The following is a 17,201-nucleotide window of genomic DNA, read 5'->3' as shown; positions in this document are numbered from 1 at the left end:
TCACCAATCAGCATATATAAGTCTTGACACCACTCTAAATTAAACCAAAAATAGCTGAATTATTATATTTGTGAAAAAATAGCATGGCTCAATTCCTTCTCAAGCCAAACTGAGTGGGAGTTTTACAACTCATCTCAGAAAAATATAAATATATTCCTCAGGCGACAACACTGCAGTGGCTTTGTTTGTCAAATAAATATTTCAAATTCTTTATCAAACAGCAGTCTCTTTCTTCTGCTTTCACTGTTGGTGTCATGATTTTCAGTACTGCTTCCCTTCCCTGTGTGTATGTGATGAAGTTTCATTTATTTGGTAGAATGTCTGCTTTTTCGCTGCACATAATTAACACACATTCACATCTGGACATCTAAGACACATTAATCTTAAAAAGAGATTAATAAGAAGTAATCAAGTATAACATTAAGATTGACCACTGGTGCATTAATTCACACTCAGCAGTTTCAATTCCCATGAACAGCCTCTGATAACTTTGCTATTTTTGGTTTTGCCCCCTTGAACAAGTCAAGGAAAGAACTAAAAATGATTGAAAAGATGGCCATTTCTGTAGGGAAGAAAATGGACTGCTTTTACCATAATCAAGAAGAAAGTCCTGGCAATGGCAATGCAGGCTGAGTTTTTTCTTGCCAAACATAAAAATATTTTAGACTATTAACAGCTGGAAACAGACTTATCCCAGTAAATCAGAAACTTGTCAAGGCTCTGTTGAGAAACTGATTGATCTAACCACCTATTAGAGCTCCCCCACAGTATCAGACCATTCTGTTACTGTCTTTTTAGTCTTAGTTAGATGGTTAGTACCAGCAGCATTTTATCTATGATGATAGCAGAGATGTCTTTGTACTCCTCCCTTCCTCCTGTTTAAAATAAAGGAAAAAAGAAATCCATAATGGCACATGGAAGGAACAATGGGGCTGACTCCAAATATGATGAAGTCAGTGGAAGAAATTTTGCCTGCCTTGATGGGCTTAGGATCAGAAGGGCAGCTTGGAAAAATGTATGCTGCTCCTTATCATTTTTCTAACACTTCTGCTGATGTTCCCCAAGTATTTATGAAGAGCAGCAAAAATGTTCTTGTCACAATAACTGCTTAATGAAAGTGCAAAACTCCACAACAAATGCCTGCATTTCAAACAGATTGATTCACAACTGTAGCATTGTGAACCCAATCAAAAGTAATGGGTAAGAGTCAGCTGAGTGGATTGCTTCTACCACAGCCAAAAATATTCAGGATTTTTTCTGCCAAGAGCATTTTCAGGCTATTTACAAAAAGCTAATAAAACCAAGAAATGTGAAGTATTCTATGTAATGAGCAGGTTATTTGCTAAGATAAATGAAAAATATAATCTAAAAAGAAACAAAAGGACATAGGGGAGAAAAATCAACACAAAATCAGATGGGTGAGATTGTATGTTTTTAAGAAATTTTACCTTTATTTTTAATATAAACTATAGTTTAAATATAAGGGTAAAGACACAAAATTACCCCCAGCCTCTGTCAGACACCCACCCATCAATGCTTGAGAAACAGATAAACCACCAGTAGAGAAATAAGGGCTAACTGCCATTTTTACTAAGGATGCCAAGCTTTTATTTGTCCTCCACTGGTGGAGGTCTCGTCTTCAATGGTGCTGTAGAGAGCTAATGCTGGGCGAAATCACTATACCTGTCTGCAGCTGTAGCAGATGGGAAGATTTTCCATCTTTCCAAGAGAAGCCATTCGGTCACAAGCAAAAAAGCTGCTGAAGCTCCTTAAAAGTACCTGACCATTTTTTTTTTTAAAAACCCTGTGCTTTCAACAATAGTGTTAAGAATATTAAGGAGAATCTGTTGAATCAGTTCTGTAAGTATTGGGAAATTGGGAAAGGATTAAATTTGTGACAGTCAGCAATCCACTAGAAAGAGCAGAAGATCAGAGCTATCAATGTATCAAAAAGTAATCCTGCAAATAAAGTGGTGACTACTGCTTCAGAAGGTCTTGACTATGTGAAAAAAATAATGTGTCTTATCAAAGGTTCCAGAGAGTTTAAGGAGAATTTTTTCTTACCTCAATTAAGAAACACACCCACCTCTCCTCAAGCCCCAGTTTTGGTACTTTCCCCCCAGTACAGGCATATTCTTACTCCCACTGTGTTCTTTTCAACAGTTTCAAGCTATTTTGTTCCTGCAGGGGTATAACTGAAGTTGTGACTTGTTGTGACTCAGCAGAATAAAGAATATACCTAAAGCTCTTGGAAAGCTGTACAAAAAGTCCTGAGCTTTGCCTACAGATGTGTTTTTTAAACATATAATCTGACTGTTTTGAAAAACAATTAGGTTCACTGTGCTTAAACATGGCTCATTTTAATGAAGTTAAATGAGCACAACGGGACAGAATGTAAGGCATGTAGGAATACCTTTGTGTCTCTCAGAGGTGAAAGCTGGGACTGACAGTAGCAGCTGTGACAAAGGTTCCCTGACTGATTCTTCTCATTTCAAAAAACTTACAATAATTATTCTGTGTACAAAATTCTGCTTAATCTTGAGTATTTGGACTAACAGATTTTATTATACTCAGATGGTCTTCCTTCAGAAAGATCTATCTTCTTCATTTTGTAGAGCAGGCTCAGGAATTCAGCTTTTCTTAGCTCTATATTTGATAATATTCTGTCACCAATAAAATGAGCACATTTCAAAGGAGTGCCTTTAGATTTTAAAAACTCAACTCTCTAGCCTTTCCCAGTTTCTATATAAACACCCAGACTCTGCAGAATAACTAAGCATGCTTCACATAACTCAAGCTTTAAGAGGCAAAATCAGGCTCTAACGGTTGATATTAGTTGCTGGATCAGGAATAGCAATCAGCACCAAAACAGTATGGTATGAAAAAGTATTCTTACTCACGGACTTTGGTACATGTATTACAATGTGCTTCACAATTCCATAATCACATGTGACTTTTTGGTCTTCACAAAAAACATACTAGCATCTTTTCTAATGGAAAGCACAACTGGGCACAGCATAAAATACCTTACTGGCATAGCATTTTTAGCCTCATTTTCTTGAAAATGAAATATCACATTTTAATTTTTCATAGCTCTCTGACAGACTCTTTGGAAGTTAAGATTTTATTTTACAGCTGATGATTATTTTGATGACCTTCACCTTGTGAGTTCTCAGCTCCCAACTTCCCAGTTTGATTAGCCTGTATGCCCAAAGCTCTGGCTAAAACCCAATGAACTCAAAGTTCTCTATAATGACACACATGTTTAAAAATAATTCTCTTAAATTAGACATTAAAAAATTGCATGATACTCAAATTCTTCATTTTGCCAAAAATAGTAGCACATCCCAAAGAGGCAAAATAGCCTCTTAAATGCATCAGCACCCATACATGAAATAACATGGAAAAAATTCTTAGTGAACAATCAGTACATCAGGCTTTCCACAATGCATGGGAAAAATGAGTAGTTGACACCCTTTTGTTACTTTAGCAGCTTAGCAAGGAGAGCACTGACCATGGGGAGTGAACTTGTTGTCAGGCTCTTCTTAAGCACAAAGCTGATTTACATCAGCATCTTCATCTCACTGTTCTACCTGTTAGTATACAGGCTGTGAAAGCATCTAAGAATGTTTTTGAAGCTATTTGAATTTAAAATCAAATTAAAATTACTCTTTAATCCAGTGGAGAGACATACTGTCTGAAAAGCTTGAGACGGAAGCTGATAAAAAGAATATGTATGTTAAAATCCTTGATAAGCCACACTTGAGTAAATACTAACTCTGCTATGAAAGCAAAATTCAACAAGGAATCCAGAAAGGACAGTGACTGCAAACACACTGACTATTAGAAATGAAACCTGAAATATCCAAGAGCTGCTCTTTCTGTAGTTCTGTATATTGTCTGTATCATAAACTGTTCTGTAAAATAAACTACTATAAATATGCAGTTAATGTCATATTAAAATACGTGAAAATGAAAGAAGGAAAGTGAAGGGACATAAGCAAACTTGAGGGAAATCTGTTTTTCAGTACTTTTTAATCTTATTTTAAAAGATATGCCTGCGTATTTATTTAAGCTCATATTTTTCACAAAGTCTAATCACTAAAATTTGTCAATAAAATAAGAAGGAATTTTATTTTTTAAAGTTTGCTTTTCTTTAATTTTTTGAGGTCCGCAAAAGCACTGGCTAAAGCTGTGTTATGATAGAAATATGAATCATTCTAAATCAAACAATTTCTTAATGAGCTCTACTGTGAATCATCCATTATATTCACTAGCAACTAATTCAAACTCTTCTAAAATTTTCCCTTATTTTGCATTCTGCATTTCCTCTGGAGATGCCCTGTTACAATTTTGTACCTAAACCCCTCTCAGAAGGAAGAAAGATATTTTTTAAATTGAGATTATCAGAATCAACTGATATCTAAAGATTCTAAATTAGTTTTCTGAAGAAAAACTTTAGAAATAAAGTTTTACAAAGTAGAAATAGAATTAATCACAACAGACTTTAAATGAAGCATACCTTTTTTTTCTGACATAAAATAGCAGAACGAGGTAAAAGTTAGCCTTTTACGGGGGGAGAAAACAGGAGGAGGTGAAATTATATAGCAAAGATTATGCTGAGTTCTTCAAAAAGATTGTCTGACAAACAGAGCACTCTGAATGCATTTTTCTCTAATGGAACTAATTTACCATCACAAAATTTATTAGTTCTGTAGTTGATGTATTACCTTCTATAAAAAAAAAAATGAAGTACAAGCTCATGGTCATAAAGCCTGCTGGTTTGGGTTTTTTTGTCCAAATTTCATTAGGATATCAACAATTTTACCAACATATGCAAGTTCTCTAATGTAATGGACATTGGGAACAGATGACTAAAATAAAATAAAATAAAATAAAAGAAAATAAATTGCCAATTCCCTTTCCTTTAGAATTGATACTGGATTCATCAAAATGTATGTTCTGGATAAACTGGAGAATAAAACTGGTTTAAATAGGACAGCACCTTATAAATAAACATTTTAAAAATCTAGACAGAATTTATTTTGTTTAGATCAGAAGAGAAACCTGCAGTGAGTGCAAGTTTCATTGAGTTACTCAGAATTGGGGACCAGTTTAATGCTCTGTATCAGGAACACTGCTGCAGCTATATGCTTAACTTAAATCAGCCAAATGGAACTTATTGTTGATTATATTTTAATTTCTTTTATAAAAAGGAATAACTATATTTACAGTTTAGCTTCTCAAAGTCACTGCTTGAAACGAAACATTTTACTGAATATTTCTAAAGACAATTTCAAACCCAAAGTCTGTGTATTTTTGAGAGTCAGCTGGAAGTTGTACAAGATCTCACTAACAGTTCATTAGTAAAGTACTGAAGAATGTTCTGAAGCATAAAGTACAAAAACATAACTATGGATTGCTGTATGCAAAAAGAAACAAAGAAAGCATTTGTAACAAATATTTCTCACTTTTTACGTATGAAACTTCAACATGAGATTGTAAATATTTAAGGAAAAAACTCCACGGTTCTCCCTTTTGAAATTTTGTTCTCTCCGTCAAACCAACCAGAAGGCTAGGAAAATACTTTGGAGTAAATTTTTGTGATTAACGTAGAGATGTTAATTTACAGGGATTGAGAAAAGTTGTCTACACAGGAGACAACCTTGTGACTCTTTCAGCATGTCTTACAGCAGGCTGAGTTTACATGGATCAGCTACACGACGGACTTCTGCCACAAGGTCCTCAAGGCAAACGCGAGGTGAGGGAATACCATAATTTCAGATAGGCTAGAAAGCATGTAATAGGGCTACATGTAGTACTTTACTCTGGCATGGTAATAAAGGAACATCATCCTCATGCTTATACAGACCTCTGCAGTGTCACATTTGAAGACAGATGTGTTGCCCACCTAAATGCAACCAAAAAGAAAAGGCTTAAGAGACCTTCACCATAATATTTTAAATATCCTAGATGCAATTATGGCTTTCTTTGCTCTGTTTTAGGCCTTGGCATATTGTCACCAAATTCTGTCATACTGTCAGTGTGAGATTATATGTAGTCTGAACCTTGTACTTTTCTCCCCCCCTTTAGTCATTAAAAAGAGCAAAACTTGATGTTTTGCTTGTCAGGCAAAAAACCTTATATTTTCAGTTTGTTTGGCATTTGTTTTCAGTAAAGAATAACTTTTGTAGTTATCATCCTCATTTTAATGACAAACATTTACCAAAAAGAAAGGATCTGGTACTATTTTCTCTGAAGACTATGAACATGACAGAACACTTTCTAATGATATTTTTTTTTTACCAAAACCATTTTGTTGCCTGATATCTTGGCCTTCATTCAAGACTTTCTGACTGCATTTTAACTGCTTTCAATGAAGCACAGAAGAAAGAATGAAATTCTGTGCTCTGAAGGAACTTGAGCAGATGACATTTTCAGAAAAAAAATCCCACATCTTTTCACTCTGTTTTTAATTGAGGGGAGTACTCTGGTTGGTGTGGCAACAGAACTTACCTTTTGCACTATCTAAACTTGAAGCATGTGTCTTAGAGTCTCTATGTAGAACATGTTGTAAAAGTCCTTTAATAAACCAGAAATTATCCAATGCCTACTGTTTACATCACTGGCAAATTTCTATGGAAATCATACAGTAGATATTTGAGTTATCTATGTGACTTTCATGCTTCAACTCAGTTCCTTGGTCAAGCTTTAGACAGGCAAGCACATAATCAGATTTATGCTTAACTAAGGATGCACACAGTGGGAGCATTCAGCTTTGGGACTGCTACCTATAACTATACTGGCTTGTTATGAAAACTAGATTTAATTTAAACTGTTACTAATTATTAATTTTTCAGAGTGTTGAATGCTTCATAAAGGCTGTCAACATAATTAGCATTAAATTACAACAACATGCTGGAAGATGAAATGTTAAACAAACTTGAAATCTAATTTACAGTGCTCTCTTAGCCCTAGAGATGAGACGAGTTCACTGATGGGACAAATACAGAGAAATGTAATATGCACAAACAGATCTTTTTCTAGCAAGAATGGTGCTCTTAGGGAGCTATTAAGCCTCCTCCATTCACTTGTTTGACTTGCAAGACTTTACAAACACAGAAAAACTCAATTCAGTTGAAAAAAAGAAACACAGGCATTTTTAAGAGTGCCAAACGTGACTGGAGAGCTACAGCTTTTATGGTATTTTAACTGTTTCAGCTGCCCTGCTTCATAAAAAGTGTCTGAAATTATAACTTGAAAGCAATGCAAAAAGTAACAAAAAAACATATTTATTTGGGGTTTCTTGCCTCCCTCATTTTAATGAGTAATGAAAACTTTCTTGCAGGTCAAAGACACTTTATTCCATTAGCAGAAGTCCATGACATTAAAGAATAAATAAGTTTGAGACCTCAGCATATTTGGTTTGAAAAAGAAAAGCTACACACTGAACTGTAAATGTTTGTCTCATTTGAGTAGATTATGGGCCATGTTATACCTAAGCTGTATCCCTGAAGTTACAAAACTTTCACTTTAAAAATGTAAAAACAAGCATTGTAGATAGATAGATAGACATTGTAGATAGATAGAAAGATAGATAGATAGATAGATAGATAGATAGATAGATAGATAGATAGACAGATAGATGGATGTATACACAGAAAAATTTTCCTGTAAGAATTCAACTACATATGAGTGTTACTTTTTAGAGAACTCAAAACCATGATATGACTAAAAGAAAAATTGTCTTTCATGTTTAAAAGAAAAACCCCTTGATTTTCTCTAGATACATCCTTTGAATTCCAAAAATTCAGTTGTGACCCCCTTAAAGGGGGAGAGGAAAAAGAATTCAAACTAAATGGATTAAAGATCCCTGGAAAATACATGAGATCTATTGTCCTTCTTTTCCATGATGTACAGCTTCAGTCAATTTGTCCTCAGATTCTGGAGTCCTGACTAGAGAAGTACGTGTGGAGCAGCAGTACAGCCACAAGGACTTCAGCAGGGAATGGCTTATGTATTCTGCAAATCCTACCCAAAAGCATGAGAAAGAAAAATGTAAGCATGCAGAATTAACAATACTTTCTCTACTTTCATACCTCTCACCTGATTTCTCAGAATGAACATATCTAGATTGCATCTCTACCTGTACAATAACTTCAAAATAGAAAACATCAGCACTGCAATCACACTTTAATAGAATCCTTTGCTCATTTAGGAATGGGGACATCACACCAAGCACGAGCAGTAACCATGATTCTATGCATGACATAGTCACAAAGAGCTTAAATGACTTTGGTCAAGGTCACAACAGAATTGTAGGTGGGATTCTCTAGCTCATGCTATTTTCAACAGACAGAACACCTTTTTTGCCAGTAAATAATGCAGTTTGTCACAAAAAAAAAAATGCACTGTTTATTGCTTTTGTGATTTTACAAGTTATTTGTATATATTTACCATACTTTTGTTGGTATAATAAAACATTCACGCCAGTGTTCTATACTACCATAAATGCTACTGCCACTTACTTCAATAACGGAAGAGCGCTAGGGTTGATCCTACTAAAAACCATGCTAACATTATTGCAGTCTAAATTTTTGTTTTCCTTTGAAAAAATAAAGAAAATAAACTGATAGAATGTGTAACTCCTGGTACAGATTGTTGTGTCTCCTGGAGATACTAGGTCAGGACATAGCATCTGCCTCTTGGCCTATTATCTGTGCTAGAAATGATTTTGTAAAATCAAGAGAAATCACAGTCCACATCAGAAATGCAATCACTGAAGGACAACGGTGTCCTGCTGAGCTACACTGACTGCGTCAGCAGGTCTTCTGCCTCCAGCACACAAGGAACAAGGAAGGCAAGTGATGTGATCTGCTTGCAAGGAGAAAATACCACTCTAAAAGCAGTATTATTAAGAATTATCATGCACATTTTTTGTTAAATCCTTGTAGGCTTGGGAAAGGATTAAAATTAATGCAGAAGGTATTACTGAGAGCTGACAAGTATCAAGGTGTTCAATTAACTAAATGTAACATATAATTTGCCTTTAAATGCCTTGGAAAGAATCTACTGCTAAAGACTGCAATTTAACATCAAAGTTTAAACAGCCAGGGTTACAATTTCAGAAGCTCATTAGTCTGAAGGTGTATCGTGATTTTCTGAAAAGATGAATGATTAAAAACAGAGTTAAAAAGAAAAGATATTTGGGCATGAATACTTGATCTGAAATCTCTGTTCAATTTTAGGGAATGTTGTATCTCTGATTTCAGAATGTGAGAAGCTTTGCCAATTACATCCACTGCATTCTTTTTAGCACAAAATAATAAGAGGTCACCTTTAACTTAAGGAATTAGAACATCAAGTATCTTCTTTCTGAAATTCAGTGAAAAGATATGTTGTTTTTATTAGAAAGCTATTACTCACTGTAAATATTTTCCAAGGTTGTTTTCCATATGTACTACTGCTTGCCCAAAAAATGCATAGTCCAGCTCCTCAACTGACACTAAGGTCCATGTATATATTCTGGACAATTCTCAAGTCAATCCCACTAAACTAGAGTGTCTACAAACTGGTAAACTCAGGCTGCTCAGTAAAAGCAAAGAATGCAGTGACTGAAGAACGTGGAACAAAGATTAATGTCACCCTTCTCTAGCTACCAAAAGCAAGCCTGGAGCTTGATGGTTGCCCTTCCAAATAGCACCTGCACCAGCGTACACTCCACGTTCTCCTGCCCCACTGCAAGCCCGGCAGCTGGTGAGGCACGTCTTACAAACCCATGGCCAGGTTCCTCCCTCGGGCGTACTGTAGACAGCTACTGCACTCAGCACAAAGCAACCGACCCCGCTGGCACTACTGATTATAACCAAAATACCTTCCACGCTCTGCTGTACTTTTTGCCAGGGCTAACCAAGAGAGCAGCTTCTCTTCTTTAGAACTCATGTCCTACATCCACCCTGTATGTACTAGAAAGGTGATAGCCAAAATCCTCTTCTCTCCTCAAGCAGCATTAAATTGCAATAAGACTAAAATATTATTTCTTGCTTCTACATAAAATTCTTCAATTTAACTTTTATATGGCAGCTGAGGAAACAATGTATTTTGACTCTTTGATGCTTCATTTCATTAAAAAGATATCCAGACCTTATGGGACAGCTAAAACACAGACTGGCTCATGGTTCTTTCTGTAAACCAAGAAAAGGTACTCCTTCTAGGTGCCTCTTGTGTTTATTAAAAATATAACAGATTTTACAGATAATAATTAGGCATTGTTTCAGTCTTATTTAAAAAAAAAAAAAAAAACAAAAGACCCTTCCATATCACAGAACTGTTAACTCCTAAATAATTTATCAAGAATTATTCAATCAGCACCCCTTCCTGAACACGGATTTTTCACGGCAGAAGCTACCACCTTATGAGATCATCACGTTACGGGTTGAACTATATAGGTTTTCACAGCTGAGTCCCAAACTTTTTAAAGATTTTTAGTCACATTTCTGTTTAACTGTTTACTCTACTGTGCAATGACCAGAAGCTCACTATATTAAAACCATGTCCTTCGTATCCTTCCTAGTCTGCTATTGGATGTTTCCTATGAAAGAAAAACCCAACCAAAGACAAAAGGATTTAAAGATAACAGAAATAAAATCAAGTTCAGCTGCTGTACTCAAGCAGCAAGATAAAAGTGTTTCATCATTTTATAAAACGGGTATGCATGTGTTAGCAATGCCTTGGGTAACAGTCACTAATTTTTGCTTTAACTATAAGGAACTGTATCAGTTCATCTTGAAAGTTATGGTCTATAGCTCAAGGATTCAAGGTCATTCCCAATGTGGAAATGTCAAGTCCTAAAGAAATGAAAAACAAACAAAAGAAGAGAGTCAGCCAAACTGGTTGGTCTCACTGGAAGCTGGGAAGATTATCCATCCATCCATATCTGGAGAAAACATATCTGGACAACATACCACAACAGCATGGCAAGCGGCAGCACAAAGGGAGCTGTGGAGAACAGACATTAACTGCCTACCTCACTTCTGCATGGCCAGCAAAAGCTTTTTTGGTGTCTTACTGGGCGTGTCCTAATGTTTAGTCTAGTAGCCCACTAAATTCCAGCTTAACCTTCCGGATATTTTACTTCTAGTAAGTAAAAATTGCTTTGCAGTTTCAAGCTGCGTATACCTTGCTTGTAGGGTCTCTTTGCACCTGTTGAAGATTTATGAATAACCTGCTGCAAAAGAGGAACGACAGCACTACAGGAAAGGAAACTGAAGCACAGATGTAGTAAGTGAAAGCCTTTGGATTGCTGAACTGCCTGTGGAAAAACTGGGTTTTAGTATTCCAGCCTTATAGAAAATCCTGATATTTGAAAAATTAAGTTCACTTATCTACACATAACTTTCAAGTCCCAGGTTTTAAAATCCTTCTGCCTCGTACTCCAAAACTGCCTACAACTCAAGATATTTTTAATGCAGCCGGTCTAATTAGACAAAACAAATGCTATGGAACTCCATTTCTATCTACTCAAGTTTAAAAGATTAAGATATTCTTTAACATGACCAATGGCCTACTTTATAATGTCATCAAACAAAATAAGCACTGCTGAACAATGCATCATTGCACTCCTATGCCTGGGACACACACCTGGCATACCTGAAATATGAATCCCATTCACTTCTTATTAAGTGAATACTTTTTTACACTTTCAGCTGACTATGTTTGTCATAGAAGACTACATTAACACTAATATTAATAAAAATCTTCAGTTCTGCAGTTACACATTTAATAATTCTTGTTTATGTATTATAATAGGTTTTATTGTTTTAAAGACAGTATACACTGGTTTTTACTGCTATTTTCACATTTCAAGTAGTCTTTTGCAAGTCGAAGTTATTCATAAATATTTAGCTAATTCATTGAATAAATAAAATTTTTAAAAACAACGGTCCCCACAAACAAAAAAACTAAAACATTTCAAAACCAATTTGCAGGCCGGTATACAATTCCTGATACTGATACTTAAGTTTGTACCCAAGGCTCATGCCAACAATTTGGCAGGATTTGCACGATTACCCAGGCAGATGCAATCATTCTAGCCCCATCATCAAAGGACTTTAAGCTAATGCAAGCCCACTGGCTTCCAGAGTCTGCACCAGGTTTCAGACCAGGCTGCAGCCCCGCGGCACCAACACCCTCTGTTTCTGCATGTTCTTAACCTATTCAGGTACCTGCTGCTCTGGAACATTTGGAGTACTTTTCACCTTCACTGCACCCTCCCAGTGATTAGGGACTGATCTCTTTTGCTGTCAGTCTTGGCAACAGAAGATAACCCTAAGCCCTGAGTCACAAGCACTGTGTGCGAACTACAGTACGGAGACTTTTCTCTTTAGAGCCAGGCTGTTCCAATGCAGCCTGAGGTGAGACCACAGCGCTGAGCACGGAGCCTGCACATACCTGGCAGGAGCAGAGCTTCACTGACCAGACAGGGGATTTGGAGATCCCACCACCAAACCAACATAAACATACTCCCCTTGCAAGTGAGACTACAGAGGCTCTTGCCTCAGGCTTCTCCACTTGAGGCAGGGAGTACACAGGGAAAACAAGCCAGCTAGGAGGGCATAATTCCTGCCTGGGCAGTGTTCTCAGCACAAGCTGTCAGCACGGTCACTATCCACCAAAACTGAACAGTTCAGCTTAAACTGCTCTATCAACACATGAAGGCATCATCTTCATCTGAACACCACCAAACTCCAGAAGTGTTTAACTCCCCTTCTTCCTTACTAGAATTTAGTACATTCATTAGTACTGCAGTATCATATATGTAAATGTTACTCTTGGACATCACTGTGCTGAGCAGTGTGCAAACACAGTTCAAAGACAACCCCGACCCAGAAACTTGCAACCTAAATAATCCAAGACACTTGCTCCCTTCACATTGCACCGATGCCTTCAATACTCAGTTTATCATACTTCAATTCAGTGAACCACTCTTGTGCAAAGACACGGGAACTCTTGTCAGTGGATTTCATTTATCACAGAAAAAGGCTTAAAAAGAAATATTGGATATCAATCTGGTTTAGAGAAAAAACAACTGCAAGTAGAGTCATGTTCTATTGTCACATTCAAAAATGTTCTAGATTGATCAGCCTGAGCTCTGAACTACATCATATCACTGTTTTGGAGAACACAAGTGTAAATGAAGACACACACCAATACTTACTACTTCTAAGTGATATTGCAAATCACTTACTATCTCTAGATCAGCTTCAATAAAAACTATAGCTAATTTTGAACTTTTAAAGAAAAAAAACTACCCAAGCAAGAAAAATCTGCTACTGAGACAACAAATTAAAATGAAAAAAATCACAGAAAAGGAAAATAAAGAACATACAAAATATCGAAAAAGCACCTCCTCCTGTTTCCCACCATAAAACCACTAATTCCCTTGAACTGCACAATTTCATAACTATCTATATCCTCGTATAGACCTCATAAATTTGAGTTTTTAGGACTGAGTTGTAAATTCCCAATAGAATCCACTCTTCAATATCTAAGGCTAGAGTTCAGTCAGGATGTTGGAAGCTTATTTGCAGTGAAGTGATAACCATGGCCTATACTCCTCACTTTGCCCAAGAAGCAAAAGAAAACCAGTAGAAAAGCTTAAAATCACACTTCAGGGTGCACTTTTCAAAGACATTAAACTGTTGGAGCAACAAATTCTATTTTGAAGTGACAAGACATTGCTTTTTGCTTCAGTGTGACCCTATTTTATATGGATTGCTTTTGGGGTACTATGGCAAATAGCTTTTATTCATTTTGAAGCAAAATATTCTGAATCGTTTAAAAGGCTGGCCAAAAGAGAGAGGAAAAATTCAATTATCACATCTAAAAATATGAGGATCAGAATATATAACTTTGGACCCAGTAATGAAATAATGACAAAAAAAATTCCACAAATTGCTTTCTTATCTGATAGAATTTGGAGCGCGTACAACCATTCTTACTGACCAGAACAAAGACTGTTCTCTTAATTATGTTTTATAGTTTTAAGATTAATTTTAAAAAAATCTTTTCATTCTTGAAAGCAGGTAAGTACTGCCCTGTAAGTATTTTCATTCTTTTCAGATTTTTCTGCTTAGAAAAATAGTTTTCACTTTGCTCACTATTTTTGAGCTATACATGAGCTTTTCCACTTCAATCTATTCTACAACAATTATACATATAAGTCCTTTGTAAATAAAAGGGAATTTAACCTAAGAAAAGTTTCTTGTTCCAGTTAATCTGAAAGACAGGTATTTTTTGCTTTAATTAAGCAAGTTGATTTTGTTTTTTGCTTGTTTTCTAACTTTTTGTCTTTTGTGCTCCCTTCCTCAAAGTTGGGTCTGCTATTTTTGGACTACAGAAATACTGATCTCCTTTGGCTTGATATATTTTTGTGAAGGAATGATTATATCCAGTGACACTTCATCAGTTATTGCTAGTTTCCATATTTATAAGGAAAATTCTAATAACCTAAACCAACTGAAGAATATTCTTACTTATACTCCCAAAGTTATTTTGCTGAGAATACACAAACAGCCTTTTCAAAAGGAAGGAAAATATGAGTTAAAAAAATAGCAAACTCTGCATGCATCAGAACAAGTGCATCTGCTTTCCCCCTTAAATATACATAGCTTTTTTGTTTTCAAGCAGCAAAAGAACACATTATCCTTCTGATACACCTAGAATACGAATATTTTGTTTAGATCGATTGCTCTTTTTTGGATCTGGGCTATGCATGTCAGACATTTACTAATGTACTTCTATGAATAAATTCCCTTGTTGCCTTCATCGTATGATAAAATAATGGATCTGATGGTCTATTTGTAACTTTTGAAGCAAATATGCAATTGGTTACATGTGGTTGCAGTTATTGTTTTGAGATGCAAATATTATAAAACAGTAACCTCACATTTAAAGTTAAGCTACACTCAGTGAGAAAAACCAGGAATTAAGACTAGTAGGCAGAGAACCATTCATTCACAGCACAGGTGCAAGTCAGGATGATGACAGGACACCATTGCTTATTGTTGTTTTGAATATTTAACTTTTAATGTTTGCCACCACTGAAGAAACCTGGCTGCCAGTAGCACATTCTAGTTTCAGTGAGCTGTGAGCCAAGGGAAGGTAAAGAACCATGATAAACAGCCAGCACTGGCCACGCACAAACACTATTTGATCTGTTGACAGTCATGAGACTGAAAAAAATGAAAATCATATGTCATTGCTTCTGACCTTCTGAGCCTAAAAATAGCCTTAAAATTAAATATCCAGGCTTGGTTTGTTGTTGGTGGGTTTTGTTTGCTTGTTTGTTGGGGTTTTTCTGGGGTTTTTTGGTTGCTTTTTTTAAACTAAGAACAAGCATCTTCACACTGGCACTGCAGAGAATGCAAAAAGTAATTTCCATTAGAAGGTGGCCTTGTGAATATGAATGCAATGTACAACATCAGATAAGGTCCTCAATATAAGTAAAGAACTGAAATACATACTGTGAGGAAATTAGATAGCTAAGAAACATTTTTTCCTTCATGAATTACAACTGAAGTGTCAGTGTATCCACTAGCTTGTATCAAATGAATCCTTAACATTTGCCTCCCAGTTGTCATGTATGAGCTGCTTACTGGAAACTTTGTAATGGTATCATATTTCCAAGAAATAAGACAGACATTTCTTTGTAGAAAACAAGAATGAGCAGAAAGCAGAAAAAGATTTCACCCTCACACACAGATGGGATTTTGCGTATGTGTGTGTTTTTTGAGTTTGTTTTTGTTAAAACAAGGAGAGAATACAGAGCAGAAACTGACAAGAGGGAGAAATGCTGACTAAAACAAACTGCTCAAACTGAACTGACTTCATTGCCAGAAGTCAAAGAGATGAACAAATAGAACAATAAATGGTGCCAAAAGTGTGCTCTCTGCAGAAGAATAAGAAAATCCAGTTCTGTTCTCAGTTCTCCTCTGCAAATCCACAGAAATGCCAGGCATGTGATAGGATCTGTTCTGGACATACAATAATGTAATGTGGGCATTTGTGGTTCATATTGCTTGGTACACAGGCACATTACACCCATGTGTGTATTCAGAAGACAATATTTTATCTTCCTTTCCATAAAAAAAAATACAAAAACAAAAACAACAACAACAACAAAAAAAAAAAAAAAAAAAAACCACAAAAAAAAAAAACCCAAAAAAAAAAAAAAAAAAAAAACAAAAAAAAAAAAAAAACCAACAAAAAAACAAAAAAAAAAAAACCCAAGCAAAGAAAAAACCCCAAAAAACCAAACCAAACCAAAACAAAACACCAAAAAAAAACCACCAAAAACCCAAAAACCCCCAGCACACCTTCCACACAACCTAGAAAAGCAGGCCACTTCTCACAGAAGAGACACCCATTCTACAGAAGAGTAGAATTCTTCTACTCAGATTCTTCTTCTAGTCAGACTCTTCGATGACTTAATGATAAACATATTAATTTCTTTTTCTCAAGAGACCAAACTTTTCTATTTTAACTGAAATAAACAACTGATGCCCATGCACAAACCTATTTTCAGTAATAACATATGTATGGGAAATTGCAAAAATTAATCTGCTTGTAGGGCTCATAATTCAAACGTGAAATTAATATACTCATAAGTGTTCTAGATCATGTGCCTCAGAGATGTTATAAACACAAACATCTTTTGAGTTAGACCCAATGAAAAATTTAGATTTTCATTATGAAGCCTACACATGAAAAACAGCAATATACTGCTACTGGCAATGAGAAGGCAGATGAAACCTATGCAATCTTCCCCTCAAAACAGACATTATGTATACAGCAACACTTGATGCTTTCCCCACCTTTACCTTCCAAATTCCCTCATCTAGATTACTTTGCAGCCCTAGCAACCCATTTAATACTCAGCTGGCTATCCACCACCATTATCTGTACCACATTCTGCCCTCATACATGACCTTAAACTCCAATCATGGAAAATACCTTGCTCACCAACCCAAAGTGTCACTTGCTATAATTAGCATTCTGGGAGCTAACTATACAGTCATTAAGCCACCGAGAAAGACACATGTCCTGTCTTAGTTCAGTGTATATCAAGTGATCAGTCAGATGACCATTAATGCAGTGAAGTCTTTATTCAGACAGCCAACTTGCCTGGCTCAAACCGTGAC

At 35.9% G+C, this 17,201-nt stretch overlaps 1 protein-coding gene across 3 annotated transcripts in view; it reads right to left on the bottom strand.

Moving 5' to 3' along the window:
• The window catches only part of KCNN2 (potassium calcium-activated channel subfamily N member 2), a 69,753-nt gene that overhangs the window by 29,769 nt on the left and 22,783 nt on the right, over positions 1-17,201 (bottom strand). Inside the window, exon 1 of one of the 3 annotated variants that reach the window (XM_041398434.1) lies at positions 5,873-5,907. The exons of the other annotated variants lie outside the window; for them this stretch is intronic. The gene's annotated coding sequence lies outside the window, so the exon portion shown is untranslated. Of the gene's footprint in view, positions 1-5,872; positions 5,908-17,201 lie in introns of those variants that run through there. 3 annotated transcript variants of the gene reach the window in all.

Source organism: Onychostruthus taczanowskii, unplaced genomic scaffold (genome assembly GCF_017590055.1).
Source record: "Onychostruthus taczanowskii isolate IOZ18803 unplaced genomic scaffold, ASM1759005v1 scaffold148, whole genome shotgun sequence".
NCBI lineage: Eukaryota > Metazoa > Chordata > Aves > Passeriformes > Passeridae > Onychostruthus > Onychostruthus taczanowskii.
The sequence above is the reverse complement of the archived record's forward strand: the minus strand, read 5'-3'. Positions and strand labels throughout refer to the sequence as shown.